This window comes from Engystomops pustulosus, chromosome 1 (genome assembly GCF_040894005.1).
Source record: "Engystomops pustulosus chromosome 1, aEngPut4.maternal, whole genome shotgun sequence".
Lineage (NCBI taxonomy): Eukaryota > Metazoa > Chordata > Amphibia > Anura > Leptodactylidae > Engystomops > Engystomops pustulosus.
Genome location: NC_092411.1, coordinates 154,973,728 through 154,994,972, shown reverse-complemented (window position 1 = coordinate 154,994,972; position 21,245 = coordinate 154,973,728). Strand labels below are relative to the sequence as shown.

The 21,245-nt window shown below is 41.6% G+C and overlaps 1 protein-coding gene across 9 annotated transcripts in view; it reads right to left on the bottom strand.

Moving 5' to 3' along the window:
- GNG7 (G protein subunit gamma 7) overlaps positions 1 to 20,492 on the bottom strand; it is a 45,175-nt gene extending 24,683 nt beyond the window's left edge. For 2 of the 9 annotated variants that reach the window (XR_011847835.1, XM_072112246.1), the window contains exon 1: positions 20,353 to 20,492. The gene's annotated coding sequence lies outside the window, so the exon portion shown is untranslated. The other 7 variants (XM_072112282.1, XM_072112273.1, XM_072112255.1 and 4 more) reach the window with 6 other exon arrangements.
- Between the last annotated feature and the right edge of the window lie 753 nt (positions 20,493 to 21,245).

Genomic DNA, 21,245 nt, shown 5'->3' with positions numbered 1-21,245 from the left:
CCCAGAGACTTGGGCAGGTAAAGTCATAGTTGGAAATGGGAGTTGCAGATAAAGATTCAATTCCTGCCTTTTTATTTAACTGCCCATATCTAACCATTGATGAGATCCAGAACTATTTGTTCTAGCTGCAAAGAACCCAAGATATAAGTATCAGCTCTCAGTCTGTCTCATGTTTGGCAGAGATGAGCCAGGCTGAGTGGCATCATTTCAGAAGCCCGTGTATTTGGCTTAACAGTACTTACAAACATGGTTTTGGTAACAGAACCTTAGATATGGAGAGTGAAAGGAAATCTAGCTTCAAAATGAAGCGTGATAAACCAGGGACACTTACTCATAGGGGGAGAAATGTCTGAGAGCAGAACTGTTCTAGTTGCCCATGGAAACTAAATCATAGCCCAGTTCTTGGGCAACAAGAACACTCTTACGTCAGACACCTCTTATAAATCTTCCCCATAGATCCAGGTACTGTGACTTTGGTAATCTTATTCTGTTAAAATCAACTTTTTTATAATTATACTAATGAGCCTGAGGGACTACCAATGTCCCTCTCTGTTCTGGCGTTACAGACTGTTAGTATAGAATGATCTTTATTTGCAGCTTCCATTCCCAACTATGAACCAATGAACCAGCTCACAAAACCGCAAACCTCATGAGGTCCAAGATATAAAGCGTCTAAAGTGATAAACCCCCCCCCCCCCATTTTTATAGGTAAACGTGTAATATTTCATATTAAAGAGGGAGTGCTGGAATAACATTTCATGCCCTACCTGAAGGGTCTAGTAGTGTAGTGGGGATGAAAATAGATCACAGGCTCCTTTACTTATTCTCTAGCCTGTTGCTTTATTACATTTATTAAAGCCCCTGCAGCAGTTTGTCTTACTTTGCACATTTTTTTTAGTGCATACTGCTTGCACATGTATTTGTAAGGTGTCTGCGCCAGTTTTGTGTCACGGCTGTACGGTGTACGGCAATAGATAAAAGATGTGCACCAAAAGGGGCCGTTTAGCACTTGGTCAGACCATGCACCACAATTCTGCAGCATAAACAAAGAGCTCAAAAAACAAAACATGGTGCTCACTTCCATAGCAGTGCAGGGGAATCTGGCGTACCCTGCACACTCCACAGGGAAACTGAACCTAGTGCAGTTTACAATGTTTTCATGTGGGCCTTTGACTGACAACATACACTGCATTTAAACTCCTCTTAGCAGTACTATGGTGTAGATCCCTCTTCTCCAGCAGTGGGTCTTTTTTGAACCAAAATAACAGGATTTTTTTTAGAACACCTTTCACATGGTATTAATGTAGAGAAGTATAAGATGACAACTATTCCCTATTTCATATTCAACTGCAGCTTTTTGTCATCCATGTGATTACACTGTTATATACTCTGGAGTCAACACTGTCTGCGTCGTGGACCCTATTTAAGGGTGCTCAATCCTCACAGTAAACAGCTAGCAACATACAGAGATAAAGAAAACGGGAGGGCACTCACCAAGATGCAGTTTCTGATTTTTCTTCAGGCACATTTTCCTTTATTAGATAACCAAAATGTTACATACCAGGGGAGAGGGAGCAATGAATGCAGTGCACAGCAAAAACAGCAACGCCCGTTTTGTGCGATACGCGCTTCTTTCGGCTTGCTTGTGATCATGTGATCCCAGAGCACACAGTCTTATGGGAAAATTCCTCCTCCCACCTAACAAATCAGTGTTGTGGGCATTTGAAATTTCTAAAAATCCCATCTTTTATGTTCAAATTTTACTACAACCGTCCCCAATATAACTATCCTATAGAGTATTTATATTAAAACTGCAACGTATTCTATTTGGGATCTGCTTACCAGCACATGCCTCAGAAAAACAAGATGGGACTGAATATATGCAACTGAGCATGCTCCGTGGGTAGTGTTTGTTGGTCTAGAAATTCAAGAGTGCAAGACTACAACAAAATGGCAGCCGCCATATATTCACAAGTACCGGTGGTTACGTATAGACCCCAGATTACTCTCTTAATAAAGTGACTATTGCGTTATTAATATAACAATAATAATGTGTTATATTCTGTAAAAGGAATGAAGGGAGGAGGAGCTAGTAAGGAAAAATCAAGACTGAAAATGCAAATGTGAGTCTGGACATATAATGACATACACAACTTTCACCATTATGTGGTTAATAACTACAAGTTATTTTTACAACATAATCATGTTACTTTATACAACGTCTTTAATGGAAACCTACCACTTGTAGTGGCAGGTTTCCGATGGAAATACCGGGCACCAGCTCAGGGTGAGCTGGTGCCGGAGCTTATTTTAGTTAGTGTTTTAAACCGCGGTATCGCGGTTTAAAACACTATTTAAACATTATAGCCGGCGCAGGCAGGTACGCGCTCGCCGCTTACCATGCGCGCGGCTCTCATTCACTTCCTATGTAGCCGCGCGCACGGTAAGCGCCGAGCGCGTACCTGCCTGCGCCGGCTATAAAGTTTAAAAAGTGTTTTAAACCGCGATACCGCGGTTTAAAACACTAACTAAAATAAGCTCCGGCACCAGCTCACCCTGAGCTGGTGCTCGGTATTGCCATCGGAAACCTGCCACTACAAGTGGTAGGTTTCCTTTAAGAATTTCAATTTCTGTTGGTTAATGCCACTATATAAGGTAGGGCAAGATTAAATCATAAGAACACACTGAGAATCAGGCGGTCATTTAGGCCTCCCGGACACAATGCTTTGGCTTCCATAATAAACCTTACTTCTTCCAATATTATCCGTTGGCGGTCCTGCTATCAACGGTGGGGTACTTGTTCAATTGCTGCGAATCTAAGTACCGCTGGGTTTGCATTAGGCTTAGGCTTTTTTCTTACGTGTTCAATGAGCCTTGTGGCACACTCTCCTATTCTAATTGAACTCATATGCTCCCGAAACCTTATGTACAGATGCTTTATAGTTTCTCCTATGTAGAAATGCCCACATGGGAACAGAATGACATATACCACAAACTGCGATTTGCAGTTCAGGAACTGACATATTGGTATCATTTGGTTCCCGAATCTTAATACAGGCGGTCCCCTACTTAAGAACACTCGACTTACATACGAACCCTAGTTACAAACGGACCACTGGATATTGGCAATTTATTGTACTTTAGTCCTAGGCTACAATGATCAGCTATAACAGTTATCACAGGTGTCTGCAATGAAGCTTTATTGTTAATCCTGATTCTTATGACAACCAAATTTTAAAATCCAATTGTCACAGAGACCAAAAAAGTTCTGGCTGGGATTACAATGATAAAATATACAGTTCCGACTTGCATACAAATTCAACTTAAGAACAAACCTACAGACCCTATCTTGTATGTAACCCAGTGACTACCTGTACCTTTGATTTTATAATATTGTGCACAATAATTGCAATTCCCACACTTGTATCCTCCTTTTGGAATTGCCCTATGTAAAGAGTTGTGCTCTAGCATCTCTTTTCTTCCTCTATCTAGCCGGCTTTTTACAAGGTGCATTTTTTAGCGTTCTACCTCTTCTAAACATAATTCGTGGCTTTCTTGACTCCCTTTCTCCTAAGTCTAACTCATGTTCTAAAATATGCCAGCTTTTTAGAAGTGCTGATCAAATGATATCTGACATCAGTGTAAAATCAAAACAAAAGGAAAATTTTCATTTTCCGTTCGTGATCTACAAATGCTTCTTCTTAAGACCTTATAACTATCCCTTTTGCTTGGCCCTTTCATAAGTCTCCTGTATAATGGGTCTAGGGCAGTGATTTTCAACCAGTGTGCCGCGACACATGGTCGGGTGTGCCGCGGGGAAAGTTCGCCAAACTATGGTGCCCCCTGTGTTTTGTTTCCCGGCAATGCGCAGTCACGGCTTTTTACAATGTAGGAGACGTGTACAATAACACATGCGCAAGCTTTGAACCTCGAGCGACAAAATGACATCGCCGGCGCATCATCCTGAGAGCAGAGAGACTCACGCATTTGCCCACCGCCAAGGTAATGCCCACCAATAATGCTGACTATATGAACTGTTGGCAGAATACTCAGCATATGAGCTGGTACTTTTAGTACTCCAGCAGTATACTGCATATAACAATGAGAAATGTAAAATGAGAAATACTATAGTCATGAGGCTGGAGTACTACAAGTACCAGCTCATATGCTGAGTATATGAGCTGGCACTTGTACACTGGCCTCATGGCCATAGTACTTCTCATTGTACCCCTTTATTTGGCAGTATATGAGCCACATAATAATCAGCACCATATACTAAAAACAGGGAGAAACTGAGAACTGTTGAGGAAGAGCTTCGTGTGTGTCTTTCCACCATTCCTGCCAGGATATCCCTTTTGTGTTTATCGAAACAGGCCCAGGTTTCACACTGAGTGAGTAAAATAAATTTAGAATCTATATTATTAACTATATGTATAATATGACTGTTTTAGCGTCAATTTGTGCTATTTTGGTTGGTGGTGTGCCCCAGGATTTTCTAAGTATAAAAAGTGTGCCGTGGCTCAAAAAAGGTTGAAAATCACTGGTCTAGGGTATCCTCTATTCAATAGTCTAAGTTTCAGGTCTTCTGCCTGTTGTTCAAAACCCTCCTGTGTATTATTTATCCTGCAGAGGCAGTTGAACTGCCCATAGGGGAGGGCCTTCTTTATGGATGATAACTATTATAATGAAGTTATGCATTTTTTGCTGTAGATTTCCTTAAACCGTTGGTGTCTATCATATTATTTTCCACTGTGACTAATACATCCAAAAACTCCAACTTGTTAAGGCCTCACCATCTCCTCAAACTTTGCTATTGTCCATGTCCAGATTATGAACACATCATCGAAAAATCTTCGATATGTGTGTATGTATTGTGCATATTGGTTTTCAGTGGTATGTATGTGTGTGTGATATATCACACCTATCTTCAAATACGCCGTATCATATTCAGTCACACTGGAACGCATTATGAGTTGGCACAAACATTAGGGCCTCACAAATAAAGGAGATATACTCTGGGCTTTTTTTTAGCTGCTTCTACTATTGTCCTTATACTGTCAACTCCGACTATGAGCAGGGTACTTGTATATAAGCTTTCTGCATCGATTGACATGAGTTTATAACCCTACTGCCATTCGATGTCCCTTAACAACCAAAGAAATTCATTAGTGTCCTTTATATATGCGGGCATATTCTTAAGTAATGGTCGCAATAACCAGTCTAAATATTGGGAAAGGGCTTCAGTGATGGACCCTATGGCTGCCTTTCACATGGTGCTTCTGTTTAATTTCTTAAATAAAGGAATTGATGTTATAAGAAGACTGTGAGAAAATCTAGATCAGCAGTTCACAACCTTTTTGGGTCAAATGACCCTTTCACTAGAGTTGCCCAAGACCAACGGAAAGATGTGTTTCCAATGGTCTTTGGAACCAAGACACCGCAGGGCAGAGTGCCATCTCCCACATGTTGCAGCCGGGCACAGGAGCTTTCAGCTGCTCTCCATCTATCACAAAGCCTACAAGCATCTGGTCCGAGTGATAGAAGATGCAGCAAAGGTGACGTGTGTTGACGCCTGCGCCGGGTCAAAGGCTGTAGAGGACTATGGCCAGAGGTGACCTGGCCTGATGTCATCATGCATCACAGCTCTGGCATGGGAGTGAAAAAGGCAGCAAGAGCAGAGAGAAGGCACAGAGGAAAAAGGTATTTTTCCCCATATGCTACTGGAGGCATCCTTGTGACTAGGGGTCAGGCCCTACGACTGCTGGCTACTGGGGACATCCTGGTGACTAGTGGGGTCATCACTGTCACTTATGATTACAATTCATACCAGTAGCAAATTTACAGTTATGAAATAGCCATCAAAATAATTTTATGGTTGGGGGTCACCACAACATGAGGAACTGTACTAAAGGGTCAAAGCATTAGGAAGGTTGAGAACTAGAGATGAGCAGACCCGCTTGATTGAAGGCAAATTAACTCCCCTAGCAACCAGTCATGGCTGTGATTGGCCAAGGGAACAACATTGGCCATTCAAAGCCATGATTAGTTGTTAGAGGCGTTAACATGCCGGACTGGCTGTTTGGCTGCCAGTCCGGCAATATACCCAGGTCATGGGAGCGCACCTGAGCATAACATTCAGGGTCGCTCATCTATATGTACTCTGACTTTTTCCTTATGAAAGCCTTTATTAATTTTTTGTTTTGTTTTAGTGAACTATCTCATTTTTGGAAAAAATATGTAAATTGCAACTAGGTAAATGTGTTATGAGAATTATAACAGTTAATTAAATCTACAAAAATATAAGGAAGACAGACTTGAGATGCTCAATGAGATAAAACCATATTTTGAGGCTCTTCTAGTAAGCCTGGTAATTTTGCATGTTGCAATAGCAAGAGAAGCATATATATGGAAGCATGTATATTTAAAGAAAAACAATTTCATTTGACAGAGACAGTACACATTACCCCATTAATGCTGCACACCATTTCACAACACATAGGAAACAGGAGAAAAGCAGTAACCCCTAGAAAAAATGGACTATTTTTTATTAATATTTCACTCAATAGTGCATGCATACATCTCTATACTAAAAGGTATATGCATTTGAAGTCACATGATGAGGCGGCTGAACTACCACAGACCAGCTGGAAGTCAATACTTTTTGTACAGTTTTTTTCACAATAGAAAAAAAAAAGTTTTCCCCAATGAACCCACACATCATCTCAATGTACTCTAATTCTAAGGCTTTCATTTACTATGGCCTGGTACACTTTGCGTATAAAACAGCAGTTACCTTAGAGGAATAAGAGAAACTTCTAAAAGGTCAACCATCTCTGCGGAATTCCACCGACCTGGGCTTTATGGCACAGTGGCCAGGAATAAACTTTTACTTGATAAATAATACATGAAAAGCCTGCCTGACATTTGCAATGGGGTACATAAAGGATTCTGTGAGATATGCGAGTCATACATAGAGAGCTATAGATCACAGAACGGGCTGAGAGTTCACCTTGCAACAATGATCATGAGAATACCAAAAAACATGACAAAAACAACACAAGAGTGGCTTAGGATACCACCAGGATGAAGGATTGTAAACCAAACACACTGACATACTGGTGTGTGTCCCCTCTGGCAGGATCTGCTCTTCTACCACCAGGATGAAAGACTGTGTGCAAATGAGCCTGAGGGGCTCTAGGCTCCATTAACACCTATTTAGCCTGGAGCCTCTCAGTCTGATTTGCATGCAGTCCTTCATTCTGGTGGTAGATGCCCTTTAAACTTCTTATGTCCTGGTTTTAAGAAAAAAGGGCTTTACAAAATATGTAAATGAGCCTGAAGGGCTCCAATCTCCATTAACACCTATTGAGCCTAGAGCCCCTCAGGTTAATTTGCATAATTGTAAAATAATGTTTTTTTTCTTAAAAAAAACAGGGTGCAAGAAACTAAAAGAATAGCAGATCCTGCAAAGGGGGCACACACCAGCATTTCAGTGTGCCTGATTTACAATCCTAATTCTGGTGGTAGATTTCCTTTAATTCAACATCGCTGACAAGACCTGAAAACGTCTGTCTACTGACAGTCCAAAGAGATGGAAAAAATCTGCAGAGAACAAAAGCCCATTGCAGGGACACAAAGAGACTGAATACTTAAAACCATACATTTTTGTAGTTTTTCCTTTTCAATGAAAGATTTCTTACACTTGTCATTATGGGGTATTGAGAGCAAAATTGGGGGGTGTTCTTTTTTGTTCTTCATTTCAGCACAAGGTCACAAATAACAAAACATGAAAAAAAAGTGAATGTGCCTGGAGACCAAACGTAGTGCAACAAAATAAGTAAAATAGAGTTATAAACTACTTTAAATGTCCCTGTATATTCCTTGTAAATTATGCTTTTGGGCACTATGCAATAGCTAGCACTTATACTTTGCTGAGGTCTAAGAAAAACTGATGCTCTTTTCAGTACACATTTAACATTCATCATATAAATAGAAAACCCTAGTACGCAAAGACTCGACCTGTTAGTTACGTCAGATCATTTATACGACTTTGGCTGAACAATTCTAAGTTTCTGGTGCCCCCTGGTGGCTGTATCTCCATAATTACCATGTATGGTATTGAGCTATAGGGCACAGTATTTGGAGCTACTTGTGTAATAGATGAGATTTTGCTAGACAGTCTATTTTTATGTATCTGTCTCTTACATTTATGATTAGAAGTACACGACAGTAGCTTCACAGTCTAAATAATCATCAGAAATGAACGATCTTCCCTTCCAAATCAGTTGATAAGGCCCTATTCACATCATATGCCCCATTAACTACATGTGAAGTACTATTACTTCACAGTGCCGTTAACCCCTTAACTCATTATGACATACATGTTCATCATAATGCCCTTAACCCCTACGGGACACAGCATCTTTTGGCCTTAAGGACGCGGCCCCATTTTTCAAATCTGGCCTGTGTCACTATAAGTGGTTATAGCGTGGGAACGCTGTGAGATATCCAGGGGATTTTGAGATTGTTTTCTCGTGACACATTGTACTTCAAATTAGTTTAAAAATTTGGATGAAATCTTTTGCGTTTAGTTATGAAAAAAAACAAAATTTGGCAAAAATTTTGAAAAATTCTTTATTTTCAACGTTCTAAATTCTCTACTTTTGATTCAGAAAGTCATAGCACCCAAATAAATTCATAACTTACATTTCCCAAATGTCTGCTTTATGTTGGCATGGTTTTTTAAGATTCCACATATTTTACTAGAATGTTATGAGGCTCAGAATTTGGGTGCCATTTTTCAAATTTTTTGTAAAATCGCCAAAACCCGTACTTAGATGGACCTGATCAACTTCTAATTGACACTGAGAGGCCTAAATAATAGCAAGACTCGTAAATTACCCCATTGTGGAAACTACACCCCTCAACGTATGAAAAACTACTTTTAAGAAGTTTGTTAACCCTTTACGTGTTTTATAGGGGTTAAAACAAAATGGAGGTGCAGTCTGCAAATTGTAATATTTTTTCACAATACACTCATTTTGGGTGGAAAATTAAACATTTAAAATGGATTAAATTAAAAAAGGCTCCACAAAGTTTGATACCCAATTTCTCCCGAGTACACGGATACTCTATATGTGGTGGTAACTTCTGTATGGGCGCACGGCCGGGCATAGAAGGGAAGGAGGCGCCATCCAAATCAGATTTGCTATGTCACATTGTACAGGCTATAATTTTTTTCTTTTTTTTAATGAGGACCTATAGGGGCTTATTTCTTTTGCCACATGAGATGCACTTTTCTGGTATGTAATTTTGGGGCATCTACATTTAATTGGTGAGATTTAATTAACTCTTTGTTGGTGGAGGAAATGAAAATCATCAATTTTTAGGAAAATTTTTATGTGTTTTTTATTTGGCCGTTAACCATACCATAAAAATAGTATATTATTTTTATTCTATGGGTCGCCACGATTATGAAAATACTTCATTTATATATATTTTTAATTTTTTACCATTTTTACTGAATAAAAAGTAATTTGGCAAAATTGTTGTTAATTTTAGCATCACTGTCTTTCATATGTATAACTTTTTTATTTTTCACCTCACAAATCTGTTTAAGGGCTTATTTTTTGCAAGAATGATAGCTCTTTTTAGTGGTCTTATTTTAGATTGCGTAACTTTTTAAAATCACTTTTTTTAGAGCATTTTTAAAGGGCATTAATAAAAAATCATCTTTTTCAGAGAGAGTTTTTTTAGGTTGTTTTTTACAGGGTTCACTTTGCGGATCTAATAACAATTCTGTTTTATTATACAGATTGTTACGGACGCAGGGATACCAAATATGTGGGGGTTTTGTGTATTTTATTCAATTGTACTGAATAAAAACAAATTTGGAGAAAATCTTATTCATTTTAGCATCACCATCTTTTCATATGCATAACTTTTTTATTTTTTGGCTGACAAATCTGGTTAGGGGCTTATTTTTTGCGAGAACAGTTGTTCTTTTTAGTGGGCTTATTTTAGAGTGCATAAAATTTTTAAAATCACTTTTTAGAGCATTTTTTATAGGGTATTAATTAAAAATTATCTTTTTTCGGAACGTTTTTTTCCTCCGGCGTTTACCGTGCGGGTCCAGTAACAATTCTGTTTTATTATGCAGATTGTTACGGACGCGGCAATACCAAATATGCAGGTTTTTTTTGTGTTTTTATGTTTTTTATACTTTATTAAGTTTTTTATGGGAAAGTGACATTTTAGGGGCTTATATTTTATGTATTTATTTTTTATTTATTATAATGTGTAGTGTTAACTGTTTTTGCATTTTTTTTTACTTATACATACTTGAACTTAAACCAGTGATGCTCTGATCACTGGTTTAAGTTCAATACACTGCTCTACAATACTATTTTATTGTAGAGCAGTGTAAACTGTCTGAGCAAGCTTGCGCATGCTCAGACAGTTTACAGCCAGACCCGGAAGGGGTCTGGCTGCCATGGAGACCGGGCAGCTCCGGGGCACATGCCAGTCCTCGGAGCTGCCCGGAAGAGGATCGGATCCCCCGGTAAGCGGCACGGGGGATCCGATCCACAGCAGGAACACCCTTACACGCCGCGGTCATGCTTGACCGCGGCGTGTAAGGGGTTAACACCCGCGATTGGAGCCGGCTCCGATCGCGGGTGTTACAGCGCGGTGTCAGCTGTGATAGACAGCTGACAGCCGCTGCTTCTGGTACCGGCTCCGTTCGTGAGCCGGTCCCAGAAGCTAGACGTTATACTACGTCCCGGTGCGCTAAGCATCTAGCCCCGGGGACGTAGTATAACGTCGTGGTGCGCCTAGGGGTTAAAGGAAACCTACCATTGTAGATTCCTCCTGTCTGCCTTTGCTAATCCATAATTTAACAATGCTGAACTTAACCTAACCTGTTAAAAAAACTTCATTTCTGTAATATGTAAATTAACTGCAGAGGCTACTGAGGCATGTACTTGCCTGGCCGGGCACTGGGAGCTAAGGATAGTAGACGCCCCAGTAGACTCTGCTATTTATTTACCGTATATTCCGGCGTAGAAGACGACTTTTGAAGACTGAAAAATCTTCTGTCTGGTCTGGGGTCGTCTTATATGCCGGTAATGTTTCTCACCTTTCCCGCGATCCACCGAAGCTCCGCTGCCGGTCATTCAGAGGCCCGAACCTGACCCCTGCGCTGCGCTGATAACTCGGCGCAGCACAGGGGGCAGATGTTTTGAATTGTGACAGCCGCGGGCCTGCCTGTTACAGCGCACGGACTGTTCTGCGGACTGTTTGGGCCCGGAGCTGTCATAATTCAAAATTAGCACGGGCCCCCGATCCGCCCCCGTCCCACCCACCTCACACTACTTACCCACCATCGACCCCATCGCTGACGCAGGCTATGTGACGCGTCTGCCGAGGTCTATGACCCGCCACCTGACCTGCAGACGCGTCATCAGCCGTCGCCTGCGCCGGTTCCCCTGATGAGAGGCAGCACGAAGAGGAGCGGGATAAGGTAAGAATTATGTTTTTTATTTAGCTTAAATATATAGGGCCCTGTTTGGTGGTGGGGGACATTATTTATAGCTACTGGGGGTGCAGGACAGTAATTATAGCTACTGGGGGGCAGGACAGTAATTATAGCTACTGGGGGGCAGGACAGTAATTATAGCTACTGGGGGGCAGGACAGTAATTATAGCTACTAGGGGGGCAGGACAGTAATTATAGCTACTAGGGGGGCAGGACAGTAATTATAGCTACTAGGGGGGCAGGACAGTAATTATAGCTACTAGGGGGGCAGGACAGTAATTATAGCTACTAGGGGGGCAGGACAGTAATTATAGCTACTAGGGGGGCAGGACAGTAATTATAGCTACTAGGGGGGCAGGACAGTAATTATAGCTACTAGGGGGGCAGGACAGTAATTATAGCTACTAGGGGGGCAGGACAGTAATTATAGCTACTAGGGGGGCAGGACAGTAATTATAGCTACTAGGGGGGCAGGACAGTAATTATAGCTACTAGGGGGGCAGGACAGTAATTATAGCTACTAGGGGGGCAGGACAGTAATTATAGCTACTAGGGGGGCAGGACAGTAATTATAGCTACTAGGGGGGCAGGACAGTAATTATAGCTACTAGGGGGGCAGGACAGTAATTATAGCTACTAGGGGGGCAGGACAGTAATTATAGCTACTAGGGGGGCAGGACAGTAATTATAGCTACTAGGGGGGCAGGACAGTAATTATAGCTACTAGGGGGGCAGGACAGTAATTATAGCTACTAGGGGGGCAGGACAGTAATTATAGCTACTAGGGGGGCGGGACAGTAATTATAGCTACTAGGGGGGCGGGACAGTAATTATAGCTACTAGGGGGGCGGGACAGTAATTATAGCTACTAGGGGGGCGGGACAGTAATTATAGCTACTAGGGGGGCGGGACAGTAATTATAGCTACTAGGGGGGCGGGACAGTAATTATAGCTACTAGGGGGGCGGGACAGTAATTATAGCTACTAGGGGGGCGGGACAGTAATTATAGCTACTAGGGGGGCAGGACAGTAATTATAGCTACTAGGGGGGCAGGACAGTAATTATAGCTACTAGGGGGGCAGGACAGTAATTATAGCTACTAGGGGGGCAGGACAGTAATTATAGCTACTAGGGGGGCAGGACAGTAATTATAACTACTGGGGGGCAGGACAGTAATTATAGCTACTGGGGGGCAGGACATTAATTATAGCTACTGGGGGGCAGGACATTAATTATAGCTACTGGGCGGCAGGACAGTAATTATAGCTACTGGGGGGGCAGGACAATAATTATGGCTACTGGGGGGGGGCATTAATTAGGGCTACTGGGGGGGGCATTAATTAGGGCTACTGGGGGGCAGGACAGTAATTATTGCTACTGGGGGGAATTAATTAGGGCTACTGGGGGGCAGGACATTAATTATAGCTACTGGGGGGCAGGACATTAATTATAGCTACTGGGGGGGCAGGACATTAATTATAGCTACTGGGGGGGCAGGACATTAATTATAGCTACTGGGGGGCAGGACATTAATTATAGCTACTGGGGGGGCAGGACATTAATTATAGCTACTGAGGGGGGGGGGGCAGGACATTAATTATGGCTTCTGGGAGGGGGGCATAATTTTAATTTTTACCGGTGTTTTGTATGCGTTGAAAAAGGGGTAGTCTTATACGGCGAATATATCTTAAACTCTATATTTTAACAGGAAAGTAGGGGGGTCGTCTAATATACCAGGTCGTCTTATACGCCGGAATATACGGTACATATTACAGAAATAAAGGCTTTTTTTTTTTTTATCAAGTTAGGCAAGGTTCCAGGATTATTAAATTACAGATTAGGGCATAAGCAGGCACGAGGAATCTAACATCAGACCTACTTCTGATAGAAGATTCCTCATGGTAGATTTCCTTTAAAGAGGTTTTCCCATGAAAAAAAGTTCTCAAATTTTAATCCCCTAGTGATGTTTACAAAATAAAGATAATTTTTAACCATCGTACTCAGTTTTATTGTTGTGTTAGCTCCTATCACTCCTTGGACTGGTCAGTTTAAGAATCCAGAGTGTGGGCAGGGACTCTCTAAGCAGACACTGTATGATTCCTCTGTGCTATGAGATGCTGTGTGCTGACAATGTGCTTAGATTATCAGGGTACAGGTTTATTTACTCATATTTAACTTCTGAACCTTCTAATAGTATGCAACATAAATAAATAGAAATGAGAGATGATGAGATGAATAAAAAAATACAATGACACTCAGCTCTGCTAACTCACCTAATCAATAAAACACACAATTAGCTCTGCTATAAAGACCTTATCTGTCTGTAGCTTGCATAGTAAGTCCCTGCACACTGCTGCTTGCTGTGCCTGTGTCTGAGCTGGTCTTGTAATGCAGGGGGGAGAGGCAGGATATGAGAGTGAGAGAAGCTATGCATGAGAAGAATCCCACAATAGTCAGATTTACAGTCATACCCAAGGACAACCAAAATTGTAAACAACAGGACTGATAGAGACAGGTTGGAATTATATCTGTGAAACACTATTTTTGTTGACCCCTTCAAGCTCTGCGAGGGGGCTCACGGGCTGAACCTTCTTCATACAGAGATGGGCTTTGTTGCACATTACAGCGAAGACCCATCGCTAACACCCGCAGTCGGTGCTTGCACTGCTCGCAGGTGTTAATCTCTTCTCTGGGCGCTGCCATGTTACCTCCGATGCCTCCCCCCCCCCCAGCATCATCGGTTGCCATGTCTTCGTCAAACCCGAGGCTGAATGGTTTATGCAGATTTGTTACAATGAGCCAGTGGCTCATTGCAATGAATAACATGCAAAAACTCCATATACTGCAGTACAGTTGTATTGCAGTATATGGTAGGAACGATCTGACCATCTAGGGTTAATGTACCCTAGAGGGTCTAAGAAATGGTGAAAAAAAAAAGTTAAAAAAAATGTAAAAAATATTAAAAATTCAAATCACCCCCCTTTCCCTAGAACTGATATAAAATATAATAAACAGTAAAAATCACCAACACATTAGGTATCACCGCGTCCCAAACTGCCTGATCTATCAAAATATAAAAACGGTTATACTGGTGGCGACCTCTGAGACGGGAAATGGCGCCCAAATGTCCAAAATGCGACTTTTACACCTTTTTACATGACATATAAAACGTAATGAAAAATGATCAAAATGTTAGTACAGGCAGTCCCCGGGTTACATACAAGATAGGGTCTGGAGGTTTGTTCTTAAGTTGAATTTGTATGTAAGTCAAAACTGTATATTTTATAATGGAAGTTCTAGACAATTTTTTTTCTTTTGCCCCAGTGACAATTGGAGTTTCAAAATTTTTGGTGTAATTGGACCAAGAATTATCAATAAAGCTTCATTACAGAAACCTTACAGCTGATCAGTGCAGTCTGGGACTATAGTAAAGCATCCAGAGAGCTTCACCAGAGGTCACAGTGGGCAGAGGGGTCCGTCTGTAACTATGGGTTGTCTGTAAGTCGGGTGTCCTTAAGTAGGGGACCGCCTGTAATGAAAACGTCGGCTCATTTCCCAAAAAATTACACCACCCACAGCTCTGTACTCCAAAGCATGAAAAAGTTATTAGCGTCAGAAGATGGCAAAATCTTTTTTTTCCTTTTTCGTACAAATTCGTTTAATTTTTGAAAATGTATTAAAACGCAATAAAACCTGTATAAATTTGGTATCAATGCGATTGTACCGAACCAAAGAATAAAGTGGAGCAGTTATTTGGAGCGCAGAGTGAATGTCGTAAAAACAGTCCACAAGAACGTGACGCACATGTGTCGTAACACCCAAATGTCCATAAACCAACTTTTAAACACTTAAAAAAATGTCATCACTGCCCACAAAAAAACAACACACCTTACACAGGTGCGTACATTGAAAATATGAAAGTTATAAGCATCCTAATTTGACAATAGATTTTTTCATACAAAAGGTTTTCATTTTATAAAATCTATCAAAACACAATAAAACCTACATAAACTTGTTATCCCTGTGATTATTCTGAACTAAATAATAAAGTAGAATTGTGATTGAGACTGCACAGTGAAAAGTGTAGACATGGTGTCCACAAGTAAATAGATACATTTACATTACATTTTACTACAATTTGATCGTATTTGGACTTTTTTTCCAGCTTCCTAGTAAATGTATGGAATATGAAATGCCGTCACTAGATAAAAACAAGCCCTAATAAAGCTTAATTTAAAAAAATGAAAAAAATTATAGATTTTTAGAGATGGGGAGTGAAAAATAGAAACACAAAAAATGATAAAAGGCCTGGTCCTTAAAGCGTAACTGTAAAGCTATAGTGATTGTAACAAATTATTATATGCCTACTTTGTGCTCCTCACCCTTTTCTTTCCAAAGTTGTGGAATTTTCTGTTCTGAAAGTGTTTGACAAAAATCTTTCTCACCAGAGGTGAAGTGGGCGGAGACTAATATCGGTCAGTCTATGCCCTCAGGCTGAGGCCAGCTTGCTTGCCCACAGATCCCATGATGCCTTCTGCTCTCTCTCAAAGTAATTTAGCATTAAATACATTTCGTAAAACCACTGAACACTGCACATACAGGATGTATATGGTGAAAGCCTGGCAGCTTCCATCACATGGAGGAGCACGGAACATGTAATAAGTGGTAGAAATCATTAGTACATTCAGTCTATGCCTGTGCAGTGTGAGCACTAAGGGTTACTAGCTTACCTGCAATGAGCTGATACTGTCGATGACAAGGTGGGAGAAGAGAGCAGCATAATGAGAGGAGAGACAGAGAAAGTTCCGTAGAATCACAAACTGGGATGGAGAAACTGATAGGGGATAGGGGAGATCTTGTACCTCACTATTCTGTGCAGGACACATCTGCATTCACGGTCTTAGACACATCCAGATTTGCTACATACACTGTCACATGACCTCCTGGCACTGATTGCTGCTGTTAACCTGTTAAATGCCCCAAAGGCATTAAAATCTGAGCAGCATGTGGACATTTCAATCTAGGTGGGGGATCGGTGCTCTCTATGATCTTTTCGGGGATCGACAATGCATTGCTATACGAGACCCCAGAGCTTGTCTTTTCTAAAAATCTGTTACAGTGTACAGGTTGCACTCTGTAACTGAGTGTCAGCAAACTCACCATATAGACTAGTACTGCAGAATATGGCTGAAGCAATCAGAATCTACAGGGTTAGAGTATCCTACTGGGTTTACAAATACAGCATATACTTGAATATAAGCTGACTTGAATATAAGCCAAGGTACCCAAGTTTAACACAAAAACCTATTGATTATTGAAACCCCCCCAAGTATATGGCCTGCCAGCCCCTGCCACCCATGTATATGGCCTGCCAGCCCCTGCCACCCATGTATATGGCCTGCCAGCCCCTGCCACCCATGTATATGGCCTGCCAGCCCCTGCCACCCATGTATATGGCCTGCCAGCCCCTGCCAACCATGTATATGGCCTGCCAGCCCCTGCCAACCATGTATATGGCCTGCCAGCCCCTGCAGTAAATAAAGAAAAAAAATGGAAAGAGGTTCTCTGCAACTCCAGATGTAGTAAAATATCTTTGATTTATTGGTCACATTAAAAACAACAGATACAAAAAGTGCATGTGTGATACACAGACCAGACACAGGTCTATGTACCATACATGCACTTTTTGTATTTAGGTCCTAAACCCCCATCCCCCTCTCCTGAGCACCGGTGGTTACATGCTTGATTAATTTTTTTAGGTGAGCTGATATTCCTCTCCCCAATTTGTTACCTGCAGTATATAGCCTGCCATCCCATGCAGTATATAGCCGGCCAGTCCCTGCCCTGAGTATCCCAAGCCTTTAATTAAAAAAAATAAATAAATAATAACACTGTACTCACCTTTCCAAGATCTCCCACAGGTTCTCTTCTTGCTTCGGATGTTCCGCTCGCCGACATTGTTTGAGCGCTGCTGCAAAGGACCTGAAGAGGCACCAGAGCATCTGAAGCAAGAAGAGGACCTGCAGTGGGCGTCGGAAAGGTGAGTACAGTGTTAATTTGTTTTTATAGACTTGAGTATAAGCCGAACAATTTTTGTGCTGAAAAAAAACTCTGCTTCTACTTGAGTATATACGGCCATATATACTCAAGTATAAGCCGACCCGAGTATACGGCGAGTCCCCAATTTTAACACGAGAAACCAATTACTCAAGTATAAAAGCATGCCAACTCATGCCCCCAGTATATACCCAGAGGCCCCTTGCTCCCAGTATATAGACAGCCAACTCATGCCCCTAGTACACAGCCAGCCCTTTGCCCCCGGAGCTTAGAGGCAGCCAGCCCTTTGCCCCCGGAGCTTAGAGGCGGCCGCCCCGGCCCCCCCCCCCCCAATTTTATAGCTTCAACCCTGCCGCCCACCCATTTATAGCCTGCAGTCCCTGCAGACTTCAGTTTTTTCAGCACATTATTGTGCTGGAAAAACTTTTCTTATACTCGAGTATATACAGTAAATCTAACCTGTAAAAATCATAAATATGTTGGATATTGCAGTGTCTCAATATAAAATATAATAAAGGTCATTCCCGGTGTTTAACCCTGTAATGTAAGAAAAACGAAAAGTCGAAAATGCCCCATTTTTGCCATTTTGAAAAATATAAAAAAATTCAATAAGTGATCAAAAGGCCATACAGTTTTTAAAGTGGTAGCATTAAAAAAGTCAAAAGTTGCAAAAAAAAAAGTTACACAAACTCTGTACACAAAAGTATGAAACAGTTATTAGAGCCAGAAGATGGTAAAATGAAATTTTAAATTTTTGAAAACATTCTAAAACCTATTTAATCTAAAGAATAAAGTAGACATATTATTTAGGCATTTGGGGTGCACAGAGAAAGAATTAAAAACCACAAGAAAATGGCACAAATGCATTTTTCCCCAATTTCACAGCATTTGGAATTTTTTACCCCGCTTCCCAGTACATGGCATGGAATATTAAATACAGTCACTATGAAGTGTGACTTGTTACGCAGAAAAGCCCTCAGACAGCTCTTTAAATGGAAAGATAAAAATTTATAGTGAAAAATGGAAATGAAAAAACGTTAAGGGGTTAAACTACCGTGTGACTGCCAATGAAGCAGAAACAAGCTTCAAGGAACATCTGCCGCATCTTAAAAATAAAGATTATGTCAATGATATGCTCACTACTGAAGGCAAATTACTGTTTTTTTTAATCAAGTTAAATTAGGTTCCAGGATTATGAAATTAAACATTAGGGCATAAGCAGGCACGAGGAATCTACCATCAGATCTACATCTGATAGACACATATGTAGTTCTCCCCAAGGAATGGGACAATGGAGGACTGACTGTTTGCTCAAGTGCCCAATTCAGAGGTGTCTGAACTATGCTCCATTGACTTCTATGGAACTTCATTTTACATGGTTGCCGCTGTGGGGTGGCAATGGATGGCAGAGGCAGCCCTCTTTATCAACAGCCCAGTCTGAATGCAGTGTCAAAGGGGCTAAACATTCCCAATTGGAGCTTTTCTATTCAGTGCCCAACAACCACCATAAAACAGCAATGCAATCATTTTTTTCATAAATCAATAGCACTTATTCTCACTCACTGCCTATTCCTTTCAGTACCTATATCTGGGTGTTTGTGGATAGGAGCAGCTTGTTTTTTTTCTTTTCATATTCACTCATCCAGCTCTCTCCCTCCTCCCCTGCCTTCACTTCAATGCACATAACAGGAAAAGGGAGCTTGCAGTGGTGAGCTGAGAGGGGCAGAGAGTAGGATGAGTGTTGGAAACTGAGACAAAGGCACATAGGCTGCTGCAGCTATTATTCAAGGCAACCAACCAGAACTCAGCTTTTATTTTGTAAACTGCTGTGGGAATGAAAATTGATCTTTGATTGGTTGCTGGTAGTACAGTTTTGCTCTCAAACACTTCTGATACATATCCTCTTATAAATTTTGTTTCTCACTGACTGTATTGAGCCAAAGAATAAGTTTTGTGTGATTTGGACCGCAAATAAATTTTTTTAGCTTCTAGTACATTAATTACAACATGAAATGCTGCCACTAAAAAGTACCATTATTCTGCAGACAATAAACAAACATCTATGTAAATGGAAAAAACAAGTCATGGCTTTTTCTGGGTGGGAATGAGAATGCAAAAGAAAAAAGGGCTGATAAAGCCTCTTGGTGTATGTATATTGAGGTATCTAAAAAAAAAACACAGCAAAAAGCAGCAATTTTTGGCTACTTATTGCCAGAGCATTATGTTGTCGAGTCCAGAGCTCAAATAGGTATGCACCCTGGAGCTCCATACTAGTGCCATACCTACAGCACTGGGAAAGACTCTCATCCATACACAGTCCAATATTTGGCACTAGATTTGTCAGATTTGAATGAAAACAAAAAGAACGTATGAAATCACAAAGAGTTGGAGGTAGAGGAGAGGCTCTATGGACGTCTATGGAAACCAAAGAATGGCTCCAAGGCAGTACAGAGATGTAGACCTGATTGAGGTAAACTCTAGGATTACAGCTTTGATGGACAGTTTATAACAGGGCAGCACTCATCAGCTGCAGGGAAGGCCACAGAGCAGGACATGGCTTACTGTGGTACAGGAGCATCACCTTCCACCACACACTCTGCTACCTCAAGGCCCTACAGCAAAGACGGCACTCCCGCCGATACTGCCGCTGTATAATGACACAGGACGGCAGCTCATAACTCGCCATGCACCGCTATACACAGAGTGAGTAATTCCGGGCCACCCTTTCACCCTCTTCCCCGGTCACATGACCTCTCACCCGCGGGCTCCGGGCGCAGCATCCGCCGCCTCTTCTATCCGAGATGAGTGCAAGAGGCGGGGCAGGGAACGCGCGGTGGGAGGGCAGTGCGCATGCCCGGGAGTGCGAGAGCGAGCGTCATATATTAGAAAGGGAGTTCATGAGGAGGGCATTTCAGAGCACTGTCGTATTGTGAGGTGTCATAGCTGGGTAAGGTTCAGGGAATAGCTAGTTGTAAACGAGCGTAAGCAGGATTTCACTGTATACTTAGATATGTGCGCTAACTGCATTTGCTCAATTATTCTGTGTCAAAAAATTCTCTAATGCAATGGAGGAGAACAGCTAGGACAGACAGAAAGACATAAGGACGGTGGGCAAAGGCCCTTTATTTTTAAGTGAAAAATCTTTATTATAAACCGTCTCAGCAGATGAGGTGAGACCAATTGCCCAAACTGGGCGTAAAAAAACATTTATTGCAGAGTGCCAAAACGCCAATTTATCCTGAACTAAATTGCCTTTATAGCGTGTTAACACTGCATTTGCGTAACCACCATACAATATACATACAGTATTATTGTATAATATCAAAATGTGTGAACGCAGCCTGAGTGTTTGCTCTTAAAGGAAACCTACCACTTAAAAGTGGTAGGTTTAGACACATATACATGGCACCAGCTCAGGGTGAGCTGGTGCCAGAGCATATTTTTGTTAGGGGAACAAAGCCCCTATCGCCGTTTTATAAGTTATATTAACTTATAACTCGGCGCACCGCACTTGGGCACGGCGCACCATGCGCGTGCCCGTACGTGCGCCGGATTCTAAAGTGCTGGAGAGCTGGTGACGTCACCGAGCTCCCCGGCACACGCGCGCCTGCGCAACTTAGCACGGGGAAACAGGCCGTGCTAAGTTGCGCA